Source organism: Mandrillus leucophaeus, unplaced genomic scaffold (genome assembly GCF_000951045.1).
Source record: "Mandrillus leucophaeus isolate KB7577 unplaced genomic scaffold, Mleu.le_1.0 Scaffold276, whole genome shotgun sequence".
NCBI lineage: Eukaryota > Metazoa > Chordata > Mammalia > Primates > Cercopithecidae > Mandrillus > Mandrillus leucophaeus.
The window spans coordinates 4,023,167-4,030,816 of record NW_012102876.1 but is presented as its reverse complement, the minus strand read 5'-3'; positions in this window follow the sequence as shown (position 1 = coordinate 4,030,816).

The window sequence follows — 7,650 nt, the reverse complement described above, 5'->3', positions numbered from 1 at the left end:
TTTTTTTTTTTTTTTTTTTTTTTGGAGTGCAGTGGTGTGATCTTGGCTCACTGCAATCTCTACCTCCCAGATTCAAGCGATTTTCTTGGCTCAGCCTCCCAAGTAGTTGGAATTATAGGCATGCGCCACCAGGCCCAGTTAATTTTTGTATTTTTAGTGGAGACAAGACCTCACCATGTTGGCCAGGCTGTTCTCGAACTCCTGACCTCAAGTGATCCACCTGCCTTGGCCTTCCAAAGTGCTGGTATTATAGGCGTGAGCCACTATGCCTGGCCAGAGGAACCTTGATTAACCATACACTACAAGGATGAAGTGCCTGGTGCACATGAAAGATACACATAAAACATAATTTTGTTCCATCCCTTGTTTACTCAATTACTCATTCATGTACTTATTTCATATTATAAATATTTATTGAATGACCATTATATATGGTATATTGCTATGAAGAATTCAAAGATGAATCAGATTAGGGTTTGCTGTTGATTCTCTTTCAAAGATAGTTTACTTCCTTGCTTTTTATATTGAATATCACAGGCAACGTAAGTAAAAAACCCTGGACAAGGGGGTCATATGGCCAAAAATCTAGTTCTGGTCTTATGTAAAAATCAGCAGGTCTCTTCAACTCTGAATCTCAGATTTTCCATCAATAAAAATTGGAAAGGATGAATAAAAATATTTACTTGCCTATAGTAAAAATGTAAATGAGATCATGGTAATGTATAAATTACTATCTATCTATCTACCTATCTATCTATTTAAGACAGGGTCTCGCTCTGTCACCCAGGCTGCAGGAAAGTGGTGTGATCATAGCTTACTGCAGCTTTGATCTCCTGAACTCAAGCATTCCTCCCACCTCAGCCTCCAGAGTAGCTGGAACTACAAGCATGCACCACCATGCATGGCTAATATTTTGTATTTATTAAAAGATACTGAATTTGAAGTCAGGAGATTTGTCTTCTGTTCTGGACCCTGCTAACAACATTCTGTGTGGCCTTGAATAGGTCTTTTAACCTCTCCTGCCTCGGTGTCCTTATCTCTAAAAATAAGTCAGGCTACATAGATTCCAAGATCTCTTCTAGCTCAAAATCCCACGTTTTAAGAGTTTATGATTTTTAAGATAGTCATTCTCTGAAGATCAGCATTTAAATTTACCTGTCATAATTTTCATATCAATTATCTAGTCATATATCTTATAGGGTTTAAATGTATGAAATACTAGTAGGTTTTCTGAAAATTGTGCTTGCTTGTTTGCAGAAAAATCTCTATTTCAGATTGTGTTACCCTCTGCATCTTTAAAAGACAAACGGAAAAGGAAAAATGTTAAAGAAACTTAAAACAACTGTTTCAGTTATCTATTGGTGTGCTTGCTGCAAACCACTCCAAAATGCAGTGGTTAAAATGATGATTTATCATTTCTCATGATTCCGTGGGTTGGGTGGTCCTGCTGCTGCACTCACTACTCGGGATTTCTTATGTGGCTGCATTCAGCTGAGGGCTCAGCTGAAGGTGGAACCCCCAAGATGGTCTCTCCTCCTGGGCCTTTCCCCATATGTCCTCTCATTCAGTAATTTAGCCTAAGCTTTTCACATGGCTGCTGGATCCCAAGCATTGCAAGAGTCAAGCCTCAATGTGCAAGTGTTTATGTCATGCTTGCTAATGTTCATTTGGCCAAAGCAGGTTTTGTGGCCAAGTTCAGTATCAATGTGGAAGGACCTGAATATCTGGAAGCATGTTTCATCAGGGACCACCAATGGAACAGTCTGCTGCCACAACTTCCATTCAACTGGATTCTAGCTAACTGAGATCTCATCCCTCTCTCTCATGCTCTAACATAAATCATTTCATCGTCTACTTACATGCTTTGTGCATTCTTGTATTTCTGCATATGTAACACTCCACTTTAATTATTGTTTATATTTTGGCCTTCACTCTCCAAAATGGAAGTTTCATGAATAAGGGAAGAGACAGCGTCTTATTCCTCTCTGAATGTTCAGCATCAGTGTCTCTGCATGAGGGACACTGCACTGAATTGAATTTTTGAGAACTTCATCAAATGCAAAGGGCAGATCATTTCATTTAAGATTGCAGCAGGGCAAGGATTCCTAACCTAGGTTCTTTATTTTCATCAATGCCTATTTGAAATTTAGCATTTCCTTCCATTATAAATGTAAGCAACAACCCACAGTAGTATTATCAGTAGATGCAACTTTATTACCAATAGAATTTTTTATTTAACACTACAGTTGGCTTGTTGCAGATATTTTAAATACTAAATTTTTTAAAATAACTTTAAAAATTTTGAACGATGATTTAAATATAATTGATTTTCTATGTAATCCTGGGTATTTTATTTTATTTCATTTAGAAACATTATTCTCAGAAGGAATGCATGGGTTTTACCGAACTTCCCAGACTGTCCATGGCAAAGTAAAGATACAGAACCCCTGCCTAGAGTGAGCACCTGATTTGGAAGACATTTAATACCCAGAAGACATTTAATATTCCACCCCACAGGGGCAGCATCAGCATCACCTGGGAACATGTTAGAAAAGCAGATTATCAGGCTCTACCACAGACATTCTAACTCTGGGGGTTAGGCCAAGCAGTCTGCACTTCTATAAGCCTTCCAGGTGATTCTGGCATGTACAACAGTTTAAGAGCCATTAAACTAGGAAAAAGAGTGAATTGCAACTGAGGTATACAGGGGTTGCTAAAGCCTATTTAATCAATCAATAAGTATTGATAAATCATGATGTGTATCTCCTATTCCTCAGCACTGGGAAAGGTACCACAGGAAAACGTTCTACATCTTCATTTGAGTGATGATAATGCAGATGTGTACATATATAAAAAGATTTAGGCTGCACACTTAAGATTTGGGCACTTTACTAAATGCATGTTATATCTCAATTTTTAAAATAAGTGTACTGTAGGAGACATATAAGAGTTCAATGCATAATCCCTGCCTTCAACGAACTCTTCAATCACTTTAGAAATCCATTTATCCAATCATTTATTGAGTGCCAGGCAGGGTGCTGCATGCTGAGGGATACAAGAGCGAATGAACCAGGCATGAAGTCTGTCCTCATGAAGTATACATTCTAGTGGGAGAGTCAGAGAAATAAACAGGCAACTCTGAAACAGTGATAACACCTATTAATTATGAATAATATGCACGCTAGTTACCATATTTCACTGATTCTAAGATGCACATCTTTTGTACAGCTTAACATTTCTGAAATAAGGATGTGTTTTGCATTCTACAATTGCCAGTTTAACTTAAAGTGTTTTTCTAATGTTATGTAAAGTAATGGTTTATCTTCAGTTTAGAGCGTCTTATAGATTCTAAAATATTAAGTATCACAGGAGTTCAGAGAGATGTAGTCCAATAAGAATTCCAGGAGTCAAAAAAGGGAAAAGTGAGACTTGAGCCAGGTTGAAGAAAGAGTAGGATTTTTAAAAGAGGAATAACAGGGACAACTGGAGGTGAAGGCACCAGAGCTGGGAGGAGCAAGCCGTGATTGAGAGACACAGGTTCCAGTGGGACAAAGAAGGGGAGTGTTAGGAAACGAGGGGAGCTGAATGGGCAGACGTGTTAAAATCAGATTATAAAAGGCCTGGAAAGTCCAGCAATGGTACAGTTAAACATAAGAAGCAACTGAAGATTTCTGAGCAGAAGAATGAAAGAGCTTAAGTATGTGGAATGGACTCAGGGACAGGAGGACAGGAGCTATATATATGTCCATTTTCAATTTTTGGTCAACGATTTTGAGATTAAAGGAAGTAGATTCAGTACCCAGAGAGTTTATGTGCTCACAGTGGAGCCAAGACAAATATAAGATGACTACATACACATGAGCATGTGGCAGAGATGAATGAGCCAACATCCAACCACTCCCCAGAATCCGGTGGGAGAGCACACCCACTGGGTGTTGTTGCTCTTGAACAGCTCTACCTGAATGACTGTGCTAGACCCTGCCATTGGCAGCAGAGCCAGCCACACCAGCACTGGGGCCCTGGCCATCTCTGCCACTTAGTTGGGCCTCATAGAGAGCCCTAGGTGCCCAAAGACTCATTTATCTGCCTTCTGTTTTAAAGAGTTCTGATAGTTATACCAAATTTATTGAATCTTTACCACATCCCTATAAGGTAGGTGTTACCACTCCCATTTTACAGATGAGGACACTAAGGATCAGAGAGGTGAAGAAATTCACACCCTAGTCTGTCTCCTCTCAAAGTCTGTTCTTTTAGCCAGTCTTCTCTGTGAGTCTCAGGTGTAAGGAGACTGCCAGATCAGTGATCTCGGACTCCCAGTCATGGGGTCTGGAATGGCTAGTGCTAACAAAAACTGAGCTTGGAGCCCACCCCTGTGCAGAAAATTACAGCCTTGCCCCAACCTTGGCCATGCTCAAGCATCTATAAGACTGGATCTTACTATTTGCTCTGCACTTTAATTATTCTGCCAGGGCAGAGAACCTGTCTTAAATCCCTGACCCATTGACTTTCTCCTGTCAACCTCCTCCTCCCAGTTGTGGTCCTATTCCAAATTAGATGAACCCCTGCAACCTCAGCCTTGCTGCCTGCCTGGATCTGAGAGCCATCACTGTCTGGAAACTGCTGCTGCTAAGTCCCACTCCCTGACATCTGATTTCCCGTTAGGTCAGGGAGTATCTAAGGCTTCAAACCAGAAACTATAGCTGTGCTCAGATTGGGATACAGCTGGCCATTAGCTGTGGGGAGTAGTAGATAAAGATAAGAAGGAATCCCAAGGAGAGTATCTAGGGACAAAGGCAAGGAGGGGAAACCACAGCCAGGCCAAAGAAATATCAATCCAAAGAGCCTGACAGAGAGGAGAGACCAGCTGACAGGGAGTAGGACTGTAACTGACGCCAACATTAAGGAACAAGTGCATGCAAAAGGGAGGATGGAGGTGAAAATAGCAATGACTTCCCAAGCAAACACTTGAATGTGAAGGCAGGGCTTTCTTGTAGGCCTCTGAGTGTGGAGAGAATAGTAAGGTCCCCACGCTGGCTTAAACATTTGGACCTGACCTTGTGGCTCTGACTAAGCCCTCAGGCATTATCATGGAACATTGGTTGCTTTCACCACAATCCAGCCCAGTCCCAGCCTCCTCCCTCTCGCCACCCTCCTTCATTTGTTCACTTACTCAACTAACAAACATTTGAGCCTCCACTAGAATATAAGTTCCATGCAGGCAGAAACACTGTCTTTTTCATCATTTTAAGGCTTAAAATCCAGAGCAGTTTCTGACACATAGTAGGCACTGGATATATTTGTAGAATGAATAAATAATTGATGAGCGTTTGGGAAATGTGCTGAGTCCTAGATTATCTTCTGGTGTGCCAATAGCCTTAAATAGAATATCAAGTACATGTTGCCGGCTGATATTCACCAACAGTAAAATTCAAGATTTTAGTAGTCTAGCAGCTGCCAGCTTGCACAGTCTTCAGTCAGATACTTCCTACATTAAGATCATTTACAAATTTCTAAGACAAGAAATAGCATGTGGACTTGAAAGCAGGTAAAGATATAGTTTATGCTTTATATTAGTACTTTAATCCATTTTTAAAACATCTAAAATGTACTAATTTACTTCCCTTTTTGTTTCTTTAAGTTTACTATTTTTAAAAAACTTGTGGTCAATTCTATCAATACTACTAAGTATCTGTTACTGGGTTCAAAGTAATTTTCCACAGAAAAATGCCTGGAAATTGCCAAAATTGTACAGTCAACCCTGCAGCTCAAAAATTACAGAGTTTGACCACAAGACTTTTTATACTTGAGTGGAGTCCCAAAAAGAAAATATTGATGCAAAGCTTTGAGATTTTACTCCTGGTTACTTCTTAAGGCACTAGCTCAAATAACACTCAGAAGTTTTCAAGATGCATGTAAACTCTACGTAAGCTCCAATCATCTATGCGCTGACTACAGGATGCTGTGGTTAGTCAGGTTGAACTTCCATCAGCCACCTTCATGTTCAGAGTAAACAAATAACAATTCTGGGACTTGCAAAGAAACCATGGGAAACCCTGAATGGGACTTTAACTTTGAATTAAGGGAAACCACAGGCCACCACACTGCCGCCCATGAACATGTTTACATTTTGTCTGAGTGCAGGTTAGTGCAAATGGAGTCTCAGTGACTTACAGAGCACTGTTTTAACTATGATGTGGTTAAAACAGTCTAATCATGTAACTCCTCCAGTAGGCTGCTGAGTAGTATATGCTCAGCCTCAACAATGCAGACAGAGGTGGGGAAGAAGATTGGAGAGGGTGGGATCAGAGCATCCAGCTGACATGAAGCTACAGGGTCTGAAGGTCCACGGCAAACTTGGGTTTGTGCAGGATAGGTATTACTGTCTGTTGGGTGTGCGCGAGGAGGGAAGAAACATACATACAAGCGGGAAGCATCATTCAAAATGACATACCATCCACAGAAGATTTACCTAGTATCTGCTTTATGATCATCTTTCCTGGGAGATTAGAATGTGAAAGAAAGTATCAGCCTGAGTATAGTTTATAGAATTTTATTGAAGATTTCCCACTAAAAGTCACACTGAGTGTCTTGGGGTAGAATGGTTTGTATTGAGCAACAGAAAATGTTGCAATGTTTGGTGAGAACTGGCAATTATACATTTCCCAATTCCTAACTATTTCTAAATTCTGCCATTCTAAGATAAAATAGTTGAGGCCATAGCAAACATTTCTCCTTTTCCCTACCCTCCAGGAAAACTAAATGAGTAAGGGAGCCAACAGAAAGTAAGTTCCTTGCTTGCTTGAGAAGCAGGTCCTGCTTAGCAGGGCAGGGGAAAAGAAAGTGCGGGCACTAGGAGAAGTCAGAGCCATGACCACAGAGCTGAGCTGCTTATGGTCTGTGTAATATTTATCCTGTGAAGATGACTCCTCCAGAATCTATCCCACCCTTTCTGCTCTCCCTAGAGCCCTGGCAGAGAGACTAGCACAGCTGAGATAGGGTTTGGGACAAGTCACTTCAGGAGCTCACTAGCTGCTACGTCCATCCCTAGGAAAAGGGTGTCTGGATCATTAGTGTACTGTCCTGGGTTAAGAGGCTGGAGAATGAATGCTGCATAAATCAGTGTCACTTCTTTCTTTGTTCACTATGCCTAATACATAGCTTATTTATGTTTTGAAGGGCCTGATGCTGAGTGTGCAGCTCTAAAGGCCCATGAGGGTGAGTTATAGAGGGAAGGGAACATTTCTCTGACTAGTTCCTAGAAGGTATTTTGCAACATGGAGCAATGGTTTGTGTTTCCAGGCAACTGGACTATCTAAAGGAAGACCCCACAGGGGATGGGTAGGTGAGGAAAGACTGGAAAGAGCTGGGTCCCTGATCTCTAGCAAGACTGGGGGAAGAGGATTAGAGCAGAGCTCAACCTAATCCACAACTAAAGTGTTAGGCGAGGAAACAGGCAGAAACCCAACTGCATGGATTTGGACAGCACAAAAATATCAAGAAAAAGGTACATGAGATATCATAGAAAGCATGAAGGCCCAGAGCCAAAGCAAGGTTTTAACTGGAATCCAGGCTGTCATTTCCTATTAGTGTAACCTTTCACAAATCTCTTAACTTCTCTAAGATTGTTTCCTTATGTATAAAATGGCACTA